We start from the raw sequence: 16,496 nt of genomic DNA, 5'->3' as shown, positions 1-16,496 counted from the left end.
AAATTTTGGCTAACATGGAAGCCAAAAAAGGAGGTTGGGTGGTCAGCAGTTTAGTGGGAATAGGGTCGAGGGAGCAGGAAGTGGGAATAGGGTCGAGGGAGCAGGAAGTGGGTCTCATGGGCAGGTGAGCGTGGAGAGGTCATGAGGGGAAATCGGAGAGAAACTGGAGAAAGATGTGAGGTCAGGGTTATGGCCTTGGGGGACCTTAGAGGAAGTTTCGTCCGGTAGACTAGGGGAAGGAAGGGAGGTGGCAGAGGCAGCTGATCGGTTGGTTTCAATCTTAAAGACAAAGAAGTCCATGAGCTCCTCACATTTATTGTTGGAGGTGAGGGTGGAGGAGACAGGAGAGAAGGATTTAAAAAGGCGGTTCGCAGTCGAGAATAGAAGCCGGGGTTTAACTTTGCATTCTAGAATAATTCTGGAATAGTGAACAATTTTTGCAGACGAGAGCAGGACCCGATAATGCTTTACGTAGTCCACCCAGATCTGGCAGTGAATGGATAAACCAGTTGTCTGTAAAGCCGTTCAAGTCTGCATTCCTTGGCCTCAGGAAGCGAAGATGAGGGCCGTACCAGGGCAAACGGCCAGGGTGAGGGAGAGCAATTGTTTTAATAGGGACTTGGACACCAAAGTAGTGGTGAGGGTGTAGTTGAGCAGATCGCTAGCTGCAGAGATGTGGTGGTGAATGGAAGGCCAAAGGCTGGACAGTTGGGAGTTGATCAGTGCAGTTGCAAGAGAGTCAGGAGAGAGTTTTTTCCAGGGGCGGACACAGAAGGAAGTAGGATTGGGGGGGGCGTGGGGGGAAGGGGAAATGTGAGTGGAGAGCAATACGAGGAAGTGATCCCAGATGGCCTTATGAATATGGGTTGGGGAGTTTACCTGGAGGGAGCGATTAAGGGAGGACAGGAGGCTAGTGAACTCAGAGGAGAGAGAGCACGATGAATTGAGATGAAGGTTGAAATCACCGAGGATGAGAAGTCACTCAGCATAGAGGATGAGGGAGGAAAGCCGTGAAGATATCTCAGTAATAAAATGTTTATGGTACTTGGGTGGGTGGTAGAGAATGAGAATTTTAAATGAGAGGTGAGAGGGGTGGAATAAGGCGAGGTGCTCAAAAAGTGCTGAAGGAGTAGGGGGGACAGACATAGGTGTGATTTGGTAATGAGAGCCATACCGCCACAACAGCGGTCTGGGCGGGGCTAGTGGTGGAAGGTATAGCCGGGAGGGGAGGCTTGGTTTCATCATCATCATTATCATCATTGGCGGGCCCTCAAACGAGGATGACTTGCTTCCACACAGGAGATTAATGTGCAAAGTTAAAGCACATGGGATTGGGGGTAGTGTGCTGACGTGGATTGAGAACTGGTTGTCAGACAGGAAGCAAAGAGTAGGAGTAAACGGGTACTTTTCAGAATGGCAGGCAGTGACTAGTGGGGTGCCGCAAGGTTCTGTGCTGGGGCCCTAGCTGTTCACATTGTACATTAATGATTTAGACGAGGGGATTAAATGCAGTATCTCCAAATTTGCGGATGACACTAAGTTGGGTGGCAGTGTGAGCTGCGAGGAGGATGCTATTAGGCTGCAGAGTGACTTGGATAGGTTAGGTGAGTGGGCAAATGCATGGCAGATGAAGTATAATGTGGATAAATGTGAGGTTATCCACTTTGGTGGTAAAAACAGAGAGACAGACTATTATCTGAATGGTGACAGATTAGGAAAAGGGAAGGTGCAACGAGACCTGGGTGTCATGGTACATCAGTCATTGAAGGTTAGCATGCAGGTACAGCAGGCGGTTAAGAAAGCAAATGGCATGTTGGCCTTCATAGCGAGGGGATTTGAATACAGGGGCAGGGAGGTGTTACTACAGTTGTACAGGGCCTTGGTGAGGCCACACCTGGAGTATTGTGTACAGTTTTGGTCTCCTAACTTGAGGAAGGACATTCTTGCTATTGAGGGAGTGCAGCGAAGATTCACCAGACTGATTCCCGGGATGGCGGGACTGACCTATCAAGAAAGACTGGATCAACTGGGCTTGTATTCACTGGAGTTCAGAAGAATGAGAGGGGACCTCATAGAAACGTTTAAAATTCTGACGGGTTTAGACAGGTTAGATGCAGGAAGAATGTTCCCAATGTTGGGGAAGTCCAGAACCAGGGGTCACAGTCTGAGGATAAGGGGTAAGCCATTTAGGACCGAGATGAGGAGAAACTTCTTCACCCAGAGAGTGGTGAACCTGTGGAATTCTCTACCACAGAAAGTAGTTGAGGCCAATTCACTAAATATATTCAAAAGGGAGTTAGATGAAGTCCTTACTACTCGGGGGATCAAGGGTTATGGCGAGAAAGCAGGAAGGGGGTACTGAAGTTTCATGTTCAGCCATGAACTCATTGAATGGCGGTGCAGGCTAGAAGGGCTGAATGGCCTGCTCCTGCACCTATTTTCTATGTTTCTAAAAGAGATGAGTTCACAGGTGTTTCAATGAAGGACCGATATTCCAGTCCTGAACTACAGTTAAAGGGTGGAAGGTGCCTGTGCGTGGATTTTTTTAACGTGTGGTGACCCTTACACATCAGCCACGACACGGGCTTGACGGAGCTAGGCAAGGGTTAACCAGGACGACTGGAGACCTGCTCTGCTGCACAGACCTAGTGCGCTCACACATATCGCAGTGTGGGCTGGCCCGTGCTGCCCCTGGGCCCATGGCTTTTCTGGCCCCCTTACACTCATTTGCCGCACCTTCGCCACGATCTCTCGCCACTCCTCCGCCACAAAACATTCGCCGAACCTCCGCCACGATCACTCGCCGAATCTCAGCCTTCATTTAAGGGTCAGGTGTCATCACCCCTCAAACAAGTTTCCGTCGGGGCCATGATGTCGATGCCATCATCCACGGTAAGCTCGCGGATGGGAAGGGCCTTGTTCGTAAGTGAACTGACATTCTGGAGGGAGATGCAGAGAGGGCCGGTGAAGGCTGCCCCACTGCCTCCGTCCACAGAGTCAGTGCGGGGATGTCTGAGCTGATGGGCAAGATATGCCCCCAGCGGGCGTGCTGGGGGGGGGGGGGGGGGCGGGGGGGGGTCAGCGAGAGAGTAGGATGGGACAGTTGGGGTTGCAGTTTGTGAGGAGACAGCGACGAGTGCCTCGATGGGCCTTTCGAAGGATGCCAACAGAGGCACAGAGGGAAGCTGTAGGCTTATTGAGGAGGGAAGCAAGTCTGGGACAGTGGCGGGAAAGGAGGAAGCTCGGAGAGCAAAGATGAATTGGGGTGGGGATATGGGAAGGCAGTGTCTGAGAGAGGAGAGATTAAAGGAGGCACGACGCCAGGAGAAAGAGGTCAGGGAGGGATAGAGAGAAAAGGAAAAGGGGAGAAAAAGGGGGAAATAGGTGTGAATGGCTCGGATCTGGAGCAGCAGCCAAATGGACACAGGGAAACGTACAGGGTGCATGGGCCTGGTTATCAGGTCATTAATGGGATACATATTTCCTGGTCGTAGCAGGGGATAGGTTGGAGACAGTAGTAGGGAAACCAGAGACAAAGTCAGAGGTCCCGTGTAGGGATAAAGTTGACCGAGGTCGGATGGAGACGGCACGGAGCATCGACGAGTCGCTGTCCAAATTCAGAGACAGGTGCAGCAGGCAACTGAAGCCCAGAAGCTATTTGTTGGGCCGAGAGTTGGAGGATGGAGCTTGTTGCCGTGGTAATGAGAATCAGTAGCGGTGCAGAAAGACGACGGTAAAATTGACATAAGTTGGAGGTCGCCGTCGGAGAAAATGTGAAACCCCCTGGGTGTCAAGAAACGTACAGGGTAAGATAAAGAAAAAAAGGGAAGCTCATGACAGATTCCGAGAACTCAACACTCTCAGAAACTCTAGAGGGGTATAAGAAGTGCAGGGGTGCAATTGAAAAAGATATCAGGAAAGCAAAGCGAGAGCATGGAAGAATGTTGGCAAGTAAAATCAGGGAAAATCCAAAGATGTTTTATAAATACATTAAGAGCAAGAGGATAATATAAGAACATAAGAGCATAAGAATTAGGAACAGGAGTAGGCCATCTAGCCCCTCGAGCCTGCTCCGCCATTCAACAAGATCATGGCTGATCTGGCCGTGGACTTAGCTCCACTTACCCGCCTGCTCCCCGTAACCCTTAATTCCCTTATTGGTTAAAAATCTATCTATCTGTGGACTTGAATACATTCAATGAGCTAGCCTCAACTGCTTCCTTGGGCAGAGAATTCCACAGATTCACAACCCTCTGGGAGAAGAAATTCCTTCTCAACTCGATTTTAAATTGGCTCCCCCGTATTTTGAGGCTGTGCCCCCTAGTTCTAGTCTCCCCGACCAGTGGAAACAACCTCTCTGCCTCTATCTTGTCTATCCCTTTCATTATTTTAAATGTTTCTATAAGATCACCCCTCATCCTTCTGAACTCCAACGAGTAAAGACCCAGTCTACTCAATCTATCATCATAAGGTAACCCCCTCATCTCCGGAATCAGCCTGGTGAATCGTCTCTGTACCCCCTCCAAAGCTAGTATATCATTCCTTAAGTAAGGTGACCAAAACTGCACGCAATACTCCAGGTGCGGCCTCACCAATACCCTGTACAGTTGCAGAAGGACCTCCCTGCTTTTGTACTCCATCCCTCTCGCAATGAAGGCCAACATTCCACTCACCTTCTTGATTACCTGCTGCACCTGCAAACTAACTTTTTGGGATTCATGCACAAGGACCCCCAGGTCCCTCTGCACCGCAGCATGTTGCAATTTCTCCCCATTCAAATAATATTCCCTTTTACTGTTTTTTTTTCCCAAGGTGGATGACCTCACACTTTCCGACATTGTATTCCATCTGCCAAACCTTAGCCCATTCGCTTAACCTATCTAAATCTCTTTGCAGCCTCTCTGTGTCCTCTATACAACCCGCTTTCCCACTAATCTTTGTGTCATCTGCAAATTTTGTTACACTACACTCTGTCCCCTCTTCCAGGTCATCTATGTCTATTGTAAACAGTTGTGGTCCCAGCACCGATCCCTGTGGCACACCACTAACCACCGATTTCCAACCCGAAAAGGACCCATTTTTCCCGTCTCTCTGCTTTCTGTTAGCCAGCCAATTCTCTATCCATGCTAATAAATTTCCTCTGACTCCGCGTACCTTTATCTTCTGCAGTAACCTTTTGTGTGGCGCCTTATCGAATGCCTTTTGAAAATCTAAATACACCACATCCATCGGTACACCTCTATCCATCATGCTCGTTATATCCTCAAAGAATTCCAGTAAATTAGTTAAACATGATTTCCCCTTCATTAATCCATGCTGCGTCTGCTTGATTGCACTATTCCTATCTAGATGTCCCGCTATTTCTTCCTTAATGATAGCTTCAAGCATTTTCCCCACTACAGATGTTAAACTAACCGGCTTATAGTTACCTGCCTTTTGTCTGCCCCCTTTTTTAAACAGTGGCGTTACATTAGCTGCTTTCCAATCCGCTGGTACCTCCCCAGAGTCCAGAGAATTTTGGTAGATTATAACGAATGCATCTGCTATAACTTCCTCCATCTCTTTTAATACCGAGGGATGCATTTCATCAGGACCAGGGGACTTGTCTACCTTGAGTCCCATTAGCCTGTCCAGCACTACCCCCCTAGTGATAGTGATTGTCTCAATGTCCTCCCTTCCCACATTCCCGTGACCAGCAATTTTTGGCATGGTTTTTGTGTCTTCCACTGTGAAGACCGAAGCAAAATAATTGTTTAAGGTCTCAGCCATTTCCACATTTCCCATTATTAAATCCCCCTTCTCATCTTCTGAGGAACCAACATTTACTTTAGTCAATCTTTTCCGTTTTATATATCTGTAAAAGCTTTTACTATCCGTTTTTATGTTTTGCGCAAGTTTACCTTCGTAATCTATCTTTCCTTTCTTTATTGCTTTCTTAGTCATTCTTTGCTGTCGTTTAAAATTTTTACAATCTTCTAGTTTCCCACTAACATTGGCCACCTTATACGCATTGGTTTTTGATTTGATACTCTCCTTTATTTCCTTGGTTATCCACGGCTGGTTATCCCTTCTCTTACCACCCTTCTTTTTCACTGGAATATATTTTTGTTGAGCACTATGAAAGAGCGCCTTAAAAGTCCTCCACTGTTCCTCAATTGTGCCACCGTTTAGTCTGTGTTTCCAGTCTACTTTAGCCAACTCTGCCCTCATCCCACTGTAGTCCACTTTGTTTAAGCATAGTACGCTCATTTGAGACACTACTTCCTCACCCTCAAACTGTATTACAAATTCAACCATACTGTGATCACTCATTCCGAGAGGATCTTTTACTAGGCGATCGTTTATTATTCCTGTCTCATTACACAGGACCAGATCTAAGATGGCTTGCTCCCTTGTAGGTTCTGTAACATACTGTTCTAAGAAACAATCCTGTCTACATTCTATGAATTCCTCCTCAAGGCTACCCCGTGCGATTTGATTTGACCAATCGATATGAAGGTTAAAATCCCCCATGATTACTGCCGTAGCTTTTTCACATGTCTCCATTATTCCCTTGATTATTGTCCGCCCCACCGTGAAGTTATTATTTGGGGGCCTATAAACTACGCCCACCAGTGACTTTTTCCCCTTACTATCTTTAATCTCCACCCACAATGATTCAACATTTTGTTCATTAGAGCCAATATCGCCTCTCACAACTGCCCGGATATCATCCTTTATTAACAAAGCTACCCCACCTCCTTTCCCTTCTTGTCTATCTTTCCGAATCATCAGATACCCCGTATGTTTAATTCCCAGTCTTGGCCACCCTGCAACCACGTTTCTGTAATGGCCACCAAATCATACCCATTTGTAATGATTTGTGCCGTCAACTCATTTACTTTATTTCAAATGCTGCGTGCGTTTAGGTAGAACATATAACTAGAGAAAGAGTGAGGCCTATTAGAGACCACAAAGGAAATATGTGTGTGGAGGCAGAAGATGTGGATAGGATTCTTCATGAATACTTTGCAATTGTTTTCACAAAGGAGAGGGCCGATGCAGACTTTGCAATGAGGGAGGAGGAGTGTGAAATATTAGATGAGATAAACATAGTGAGAGAGGAAGTATTAAGGGGCTTAGCAGCTTTGAAATGGATAAATCCCCAGGCCAAGGTGAAATGTACCCCAGGCTGTTAAGAGAAGCAAAAGAGGAAATAGCAGAGGCTCTGACCATCATTTTCCAATCCTCTGTGGCTACAAGTGGGGTGCCAGAGGACTGGAGAATTGCTAATGTTGTACCTTTGTTTAAAAAGGGAGAAAGGGAATAGACCGAGTAATTACAGGCCAGTCAGCCTAACCTCAGTGGAGGGAAAATTATTGGAAAAAATCCTGAGGGCAGGATAAATCTTCATTTGGAAAGATATGGTTTAATCAAGGACAATCAGCATGGATTTGTTAAAGGAAGGTCGTGTCTGACTAACTTGATTAAATTTTTCGAGGAGGTAACCAGGAGGGTCGATGAGGACAGTGGGTATGATGTAGTGTATATGGATTTTAGCAAATCCAAATAAGGTCCCATATGACAGACTGGTCATGAATGTAACAGCCCATGGGATTTGGATCCAAAATGGGCTCAGAGGCAGGAAGCAAAGGGTAATGGTTGATGGGTGTTTTTATGACTCGAAGGCTGTATCCCGTGGGGTTCCGCAGGGCTCGGTGCTGGGCCCCTTGCTTTTGTAGTATATATCAATGACTTGGACTTAAATGTTGGGGGTATGATTAAGAAGTTTGCAGATTACATTAAAATAGGCCGTGTGGTTGATAATGAGAAAGAAAGCTGTGGACTGCAGGAAGATATCAATGAACTGGCTAGCTGGGCTGAACAGTGGCAAATGGAATTCAATCCAGATAAGTGTGAGGTAATGCATCTGGGGAGGTCTAACAGGGCAAGGAAATACACATTAAATGGTACGACACTGAAAAGTGTAGAGGAACAAAGGGACCTTGGAGTGCAGGTCCACAGATCCCTGAAGGTAGCAAGCCAGGTAGATAAGGTGGTTAAGAAGGCATCTGGAATACTTGCCTTTATTAGTCGAGGCATGGAATACAAGAGCACGGAGGTTATGCAGCTGGAGTACTGCGTGCAGTTCTGGTCACCACATTACAGGAAAAATGGGTTTGAACTGGAAAGGATGCAGAGGCAAGAATGTTGCCTAGTCTGGAGAATTTTGGCTATGAGGAAAAATTGGAGATGCTGGGTCTATTTTCTTTGGAACAGAGGAGGCTGAGGTGCATAAAATTATTAAGGGCCTGGATAGAGTGGATAGGAAGGACCTGTTTCCCTTGGCAGAGGGGTCAACAACCAGGGGTCATAGATTTAAAGTAATTGGGGGAAGGTTTAGAGGAGATATGAGATGAATTTATTCACTCAGTGGTGGGGGTCTGGAACTCACTGCCTGAAAGGGTGGTAGAGGCAGAAACCCTCACCACATTTAAAAGATATTTGGATGTGCACTTAAAGTGCCGTGACCTACAGGGCTACGGACCGAGAGCTGGAAAGTGGGATTAGGCTGGATAGCTTTGTCGGTTAGCGCGACACAATGGGCCAAAATGGCCTCCTTCCGTGCTGTAAATTTCTATGATTCTATGAAAACCACAAGCCAGCAAAGCTGAAATACCAGTAGAACGAGTCACTGGACAGCAGTGAGGCAGCAGCGGCTAGCCAGGAGCCAACAAAGCTGAACGACCAGTGGAAGCAGCTCAGCAGAGAGACAGATGCAGTTTAAGAGTTTTCGCAATGAAAGTCTTGTGGCAGCAGCAGCATTAGAGACATAGCATGCGTGTCTTACAGTGTAATCCAGTGTAGTCCAAAGCAGAAACATAGTCTAGATGTCCAGAGAAGTCCAGGAGTTCGGAAACCAAATTGATGAAAAGAATTCAGCAGCTTTAAAACTTGAAGCGACTGAGTTGCAGAGACACACAGCAGTGACCGGGAACTTACAGCAGAGTTACATAAGAACATAGAACATAAGAATTAGGAACAGGAGTAGGCCATCTAGCCTCTCGAGCCTGCTCCGCCATTCAACAAGATCATGGCTGATCTGGCCATGGACTCAGCTCCACTTACCCGCCCGCTCCCCGTAACCCTTAATTCCCTTATTGGTTAAAAATCTATCTATCTGTGGACTTGAATACATTCAATGAGCTAGCCTCAACTGCTTCCTTGGGCAGAGAATTCCACAGATTCACAACCCTCTGGGAGAAGAAATTCCTTCTCAACTCGATTTTAAATTGGCTCCCCCGTATTTTGAGGCTGTGCCCCCTAGTTCTAGTCTCCCCGACCAGTGGAAACAACCTCTCTGCCTCTATCTTGTCTATCCCTTTCATTATTTTAAATGTTTCTATAAGATCACCCCTCATCCTTCTGAACTCCAAGGAGTAAAGACCCAGTCTACTCAATCAATCATCATAAGGTAACCCCCTCATCTCCGGAATCAGCCTGGTGAATCGTCTCTGTACCCCCTCCAAAGCTAGTATATCCTTCCTTAAGAGAACTGAGTGAGAATAAAGACAAGCAGGGTCGAGGGATGGACTGCGGACTCTGCAGGGGGTAGCTTTAAACTTGTAGTTTGGGCTGAACTGCATTCACTATCAGAGCCAGGGCATCTTAAGCAATGGAAGAAAAGAGATTGGGGAAGAAAGGGCAACGGATGGCAATGGATGGCCAAGGATACAGTTGCAGAGAAGGGACTTGGATAAGTATCTGAAAGAAAAAAAGTATGCAGGGCTACGGGGAAAGGGCGGGGGAGTGGGACTAGCTGAAGTGCTCTTGCAGAGAGCCGACACGGAGCCGTTGGGCCAAATAGCCTTTGTCCGTGCTGTAACCATTCTAAAGGGGCCGAAATTCATCAACTCACCGCCCACTGCCACCGACATTCCTCGACTCGAACCGCCCAGTGCCACTTTCGAGGTGGCCTGGAGCGGGCGGGAGGGTGAGAGCCGCCAGGAACCGCCTGCTGACATCAGCAGACGGCCGAGTGGTGCAACTGACCTCCCGCCCGCCGAGCTCCCAGATTGGTGCGGGCCGGAGAACGGGGGTGGACCATTGTGGGGAGGCTGGTCTGTCCCCGACGGTAAGTATGAAGAACCTAAAAAAAAAGGTTAGTGAACATTTGATATATATTTTTTTTTCGACAGCGACTTACCTGGATGGGGTCCCCTGAAGGTCTTCCGATAGTTTTTTTATTATTTTACTGATGATTTTTTTTTTCTTCAGCTCTTCGACCCTCCGTTGGGCCCGACTCCATCCTCGGCGGCACTTGGGCAGCAAGCCGAGAATGAGGCCTCCCGCCCGCTGCTCCCCGAATGGCGGTGTACGTCGTCCATTTGCCACCCGCCGACCTTCGAGGGACCTCGGCCATGAATATCCCGCACAAAGTACCGTCCGGTACCTCGGAGGCCATCGGAGGCACTTTGAGCGGCACTTGGGCAGGTGGAGGCCTTGATCAAAATCGGCCCTTATGATTCTATGATTCGATGAAGAGCAGCTCAATAAGGAGCTGTCGGCCAAGGAACATCACTAAAATAGGGCTTTAAACTAAATAGTAGGGGGGAGGGGGGGAATCAGGTGAGCAGAAATGTAAAAAGTCAAAAAGGAAAGTGAAAAGAACTAGTGCAGGGTAGAAACATAGAAATATAGAAAATAGGTGCAGGAGCAGGCCATTCGGCCCTTCGAGCCTGCACCGCCATTCAACAAGATCATGGCTGATCACCCCCCAAGCACCTCCCCCCCACGCCCCCTCCACACCATCCCTCCCAACCGCAAGGACCACATACAACTCCCTCCCGAACACATCCAATGAACTGGCATCAACAACTCTCCGCGGCAGGAAACCCCACAGGCCAACAACTCCCCGAGTGAAGAAGTCTCTCCCAATCCGAGCCCCAAACAGCCCACCCCCCATCCCAAGAGCGTGCCCCCCCCCCCCTCGGCTCCGGACTCACCCAACACCGGGAACACTCCCCCCGCACCCAACCTAGCGATAGGGGTAATGATAACCAGAGTGTGACAGGAAGGGACAGAGCGTATAAACATAAAAGTGTGTCAGAAAGCAGAGTCAGAGTAGGGAAAAATGGGAAAAAGACAAAATTAAAAGCTCTTTATCTGAATGCACGCAACATTCGTAACAAGATAGAAGAGTTGACGGCACAAATAGAAATAAATGGGTATGATCTGATAGCCATTACAGAGACGTGATTGCAAGGCGACCAAGGCTGGGGACTGAAGGATATTTGACATTTCGGAAGGATAGACAGAAAGGAAAAGAAGGTGGGGTAGCTCTGTTAATAACGGATGGGATCAGTGCAGTAATGAGAAATGATATTGGCTCAGGAGATCAAGATCTCCTGAGCCAATCAGTTTGGGAGGAGATAAGAAATAGTAAGAGAAAGAAGTCATTGGTAGTAGCTACACTGTAGGACAGAGTATAAATCAAAAAATAATGGAGGCTTGTAAGAAAGGTATGACATTAATCATGGGTGATTTTAATCTTCCTGGGTAGCCTTGAAGAAGAATTCATAGAATGTCTTTGGGATGGTTTCTTAGAACAATACGTTGTGGAATGAACCAGGGAGCAGACTATTTTAGATCTGATAATGTGTAATGAGACTGGATTCATTAATGATCTCATAGTAAAGGATCCTCTTAGGAACAGTGATCAGAGCATGGTAGAATTTAAAATTCAGTTTGAGGGTGTGTAAGCTAGGTCTCAGTATGAAGGCAAAGTTGGCTAAAGTGGACTGGGAAAATAGATTAAAGAGTACGATCAGTTCAGCCATGATCTTATTGAATGGTTGGAACAGGCTCGAGAGGCCAAATGGCCTACTCCTGCGCCTATTTCTTATGTTCTTAAATTTTTATGTTCTTATGCACTGCGTACAGTTTTGATCTCCTTATTTAAGGAGGGATATAATTGCATTGAAGGCAGTTCAGAGAAGGTTCACTCGGTTGATTCCTGAGATGAAGGGGTTGACATGAAAAAAGGTCGAGCAGGTTATATACTCCTTGGAGTTTAGGAGAATGAGAGATGATAAGATTCTGAGGGGGCTTGACAGGGTAGATGCAGAGAGGATATTTCCCCTCATTGAGAACTAGTGGGTGTCGTTTCAGAATAAGGATTTGCCCAACTAAAACGGAAATGTGGGGTAATTTCTTCTCTCAGAGAGTCGTGAATCTTTGGAATTCTCTACGCCGGGACATGTGAAGGCTGGGTCATTGAATATATTTAAGGTGGAGATAGACAGATTTTTGAATGATAAGGGAGTCAAGGGTTATGGGGAGCAAACAGGGAAGTGGAGTTCAGGCCAAGATCAGATTTCTTATGTCCTTATGTTCTGAAAACAAATTAGTTGGTTATTATCACATTGCTGATTGTGGGAGCTTGCTGTGTGCAAATTGGCTGCTGCATTTTTTATATTACAACAGTGACGACAATTCAAAAAGTATTTCATTGGCTGTGAAGCACTTTGGGATGTCCGGTTGTTCTGAAAGTTGCTGTAGAAATTCGAGTTTTTATTTTTCTTTTCTTTATTAATATGCCTGCATGAAATCTCAATGCATTTAATTGTTAAATAAATGAATTTGTTAAATAAATGGATTAACAACTTTGTTAAAATGATGAACAAAGGGATTCAACTCCAGCAGATTAATATGTTAATTCCTTGTGTAGCACCACACAATTTCACAGATAGAGTTTCATTGAGTCTACAGCACAGGAGCAGGATATTCGGCCCAAATTTATGTTCCACACGAATTTCGTCCTACCCAACTTCATCTGACCTTCATCAGCATATCCTTCATTCCCATTTTTGGATTTCAGAACCCGTTTGAACCAATAATTTCCTCACCTCCGTGATCATAGCAACTTAGGAAGAAACATAGGAACAGCAGTAGGCCATTCAGCCCCTCGAGCCTGCACCCCCATTCAATGAGTTCATGGCTGAACATGCAACTTCAGTACCCCATTCCTGCTTTATCGAAATACCCCTTGATCCCCCTAAATGGTAAGGACTACATCTAACTCCTTTTGGAATATATTTAGTGAATTGGCCTCAACAACTTTCTGCGGTAGAGAATTCCACAGGTTAACAAATCTCTGGGTGAAGAAGTTTCTCTTCATCTCGGTCCTAAATAGCTTACCCCTTATCCTTAGACTGTGACCCCTGGTTCTGGACTTCCCCAACATTGGGAACATTCTTCCTGCATTCAACCTGTCCAATTCCATCAGAATTTTAAACGTTTCTATGAGATCCCCTCTCATTCTTCTGAACTCCAGTGAATACAAGCCCAGTTGATCCAGTCTTTCTTGATAGGTCAGTCCCGCCATCCCGGCAATCAGTCTGGTGAACCTTCGCTGCACTCCCTCAATAGCAAGAATGTCCTTCCTCAAGTTACGAGACAAAAACTGTACACAATACTCCAGGTGTGGCCTCACCAAGGCCCTGTACAACTGCAGTAACACCTCTCTGCCCCTGTACTCAAATCCCCTCGCTATGAAGGCCAACATGCCATTTGCTTTCTTAACCGCCTGCTGTACCTGCATGCCAACCTTCAATGACTGATGTACCATGACACCCAGGTCTCGTTGCACCTCCCCTTTTCTTAATCTGTCATCATTCAGATAATAGTCTGTCTCTCTGTTTTTGCCACCAAAGTGGACAACCTCACATTTATCCACATTATACTTCATCTGCCATGCATTTGCCCACTCACCTAACCTATCCAAGTCACTCTGCAGCCTCATAGCAACCTCCTCGCAGCTCACACTGCCACCCAACTTAGTGTCATCTGCAAATTTGGAGATACTACATTTAATCCCCTCGTCTAAATCATTAATGTACAATTTAAACAGCTGGGGCCCCAGCACAGAACCTTGCGGTACCCCACTAGTCACTGCCTGCCATTCTGAAAAGTACCCATTTACTCCTACTCTTTGCTTCCTGTCTGCCAACCAGTTCTCAATTCACGTCAGCACACTACCCCCAATCCCATGTGCTTTAACTTTGCACATTAATCTCTTGTGTGGGGCCTTGTCGAAAGCCTTCTGAAAGTCCAAATACACCACATCAACTGGTTCTCCCTTGTCCACTCTACTGGAAACATCCTCAAAAAATTCCAGAAGATTTGTCAAGCATGATTTCCCGTTCACAAATCCATGCTGACTTGGACCTATCATGTCACCACTTTCCAAATGCGCTGCTATGACATCCTTAATAATTGATTCCATCATTGTACTCACTACCGATGTCAGGCTGACCGGTCTATAATTCCCTGTTTTCTCTCTCCCTCCTTTTTTAAAAAGTGGGGGTACATTGGCTATCCTCCACTCCATAGGAACTGATCCAGAGTCTATGGAATGTTGGAAAATGACTGTCAATGCATCCGCTATTTCCAAGGCCACCTCCTTAAGTACTCTGGGATGCAGTCCATCAGGCCCTGGGGACTTGTCGGCCTTCAATCCCATCAATTTCCCCAACACAATTTCCCGACTAATAAGGATTTCCCTTAGTTCCTCCTTCTTACTAGACCCTCTGACCCCTTTTATATCCGGATGGTTGTTTGTGTCCTCCTTAGTGAATACCGAACCAAAGTATTTGTTCAATTGGTCTGCCATTTCTTTGTTCCCCGTTATGACTTCCCCTGATTCTGACTGCAGGGGACCTACGTTTGTCTTTACTAACCTTTTTCTCTTCACATATCTATAGAAGCTTTTGCAGTCCGTCTTAATGTTCCCTGCAAGCTTCCTCTCGTACTCAATTTCCCCTGCCCTAATCAAAACCTTTGTCCTCCTCTGCTGAGTTCTAAATATCTCCCAGTCCCCGGGTTCGCTGCTATTTCTGGCCAATTTGTATGCCACGTCCTTGGATTTAATACTATCCATGATTTCCCTTGATAGCCACGGTTGAGCCACCTTTCCTTTTTTATTTTTTACGCCAGACAGGGATGTACAATTGTTGTAGTTCATCCATGCGGACTCTAAATGTCTGCCATTGCCCATCCACAGTCAACCCCTTAAGTATCATTCGCCAATCTATCCTAGCCAAGTCACGCTTCATACCTTCAAAGTTACCCTTCTTTAAGTTCTGGACCATGGTCTCTGAATTAACTGTTTCATTCTCCATCCTAATGTAGAATTCCACCATATTATGGTCTCTCTTCCGCAAAGGGCCTCGCACAATGAGAATGCTAATTAATCCTCTCTCATTACACAACACCCAGTCTAAGATGGCCTCCCCCCAGTTGGTTCCTCGACATATTGGTCTAGAAAACCATCCCTTATGCACTCCAGGAAATCCTCCTCCACCATATTGCTTCCAGTTTGGTTAGCCCAATCTATATGCATATTAAAGTCACCCATGATAACTGCTGCACCTTTATTGCATGCACCCCCAATTTCCTGTTTGATGCCCTCCCCAACATCACTACTACTGTTTCGATGTCTGTTAACAGAGAGTTATCAATGTCCCATTTAAAATTAACAATTGATCTCGCATCAATTGCCGTTTGCAGAAGAGAGTTCCGAACTTCGACCAATCTTTGTGTGTCGAAGTGTTTCCTAATTTCATTCCTGAAAGGTCTGGCTCCAATAATTAGACGATGCACACTCGTCCTAGAATCCCCAACCAGTGGAAATAGTTCCTCTCTACCGACTCATTGAATAAATTTAAGACAGAGATAGACAGTTTCTTAACCGATAAGGGAATAAGGGGTTATGGGGAGCGGGCAGGGAAGTGGACCCGAGTCAGCCATGATTGTATTAAATGGCAGAGCAGGCTCGAGGGGCCGTATGGCCTACTCCTGCTCCTATTTCTTATGTTCTTATGACCCTTAATATCCAGAAAACTTCAATCAGATCAGCCCCTAACTTTCTAAATTCTAGGACCCACAGCCCTGGTTAGTGTAATGTATCTGCATGTCCCAGCTGCAGTGCTGGGCAATGTCCCTCCCTGCTGCTGGCCACAGGTGAGTTTCTGGATCTCCAGCAGCCACGTGCAGGGGGGGGTCACGTGATGGCCGGGTCAGGTGACCTGCCGCGCCCCGCGGGGACGCGCATGTGCACTCACACCCGCGGGCGGCGGCCATTTTGCCCGAGGTGATGATATTTTTTAATTCGATGACGGTTTGTCTCCGGCGCCGGTTTCTCGGCCCCTCAGCCCGCCCTGTGCCCTGTGGCCGGGGGGGGGGGGGGGGGGGAGGGTGTGGGGTGCGGGTCGGCGCTCAGTCTGCGCACCGTATTCATGGATCTTCGCCTCAGCCGCACTTTCCCGCCTTTTCTCCGGGGGGGAGGGAGAGAGAGGAGAGAGTGAGAGTGAGTGAGTGGAGAGAGAGCGTGATGGGAGAGTGTGGGAGAAGAGAAGAGAAGAGTGTGTGGGGGAAGAGAAGAGAAGGGAGAGTGGGGGGGGGTGTGAAGGGAGAGTGGGGAGAGGGGTGGGTAGAGAGAGAGAGTGAGTGAGTGG

The 16,496-nt window shown here is 46.9% G+C and overlaps 1 protein-coding gene across 3 annotated transcripts in view; it reads left to right on the top strand.

Annotated features, from left to right (window-relative positions):
* The first annotated feature begins 16,068 nt into the window (after nucleotides 1–16,068).
* The window catches only part of LOC139262244 (olfactory receptor 6N1-like), a 22,179-nt gene continuing 21,751 nt past the window's right edge, over nucleotides 16,069–16,496 (top strand). For all 3 annotated transcript variants that reach the window (XM_070877427.1, XM_070877393.1, XM_070877399.1), the window contains exon 1: nucleotides 16,069–16,132. The gene's annotated coding sequence lies outside the window, so the exon portion shown is untranslated. The remainder of the gene's footprint in view (nucleotides 16,133–16,496) is intronic.

Source organism: Pristiophorus japonicus, chromosome 1 (genome assembly GCF_044704955.1).
Source record: "Pristiophorus japonicus isolate sPriJap1 chromosome 1, sPriJap1.hap1, whole genome shotgun sequence".
In the NCBI taxonomy this organism is placed as follows: domain Eukaryota; kingdom Metazoa; phylum Chordata; class Chondrichthyes; family Pristiophoridae; genus Pristiophorus; species Pristiophorus japonicus.
This window is presented reverse-complemented; position numbering and strand designations above follow the sequence as displayed.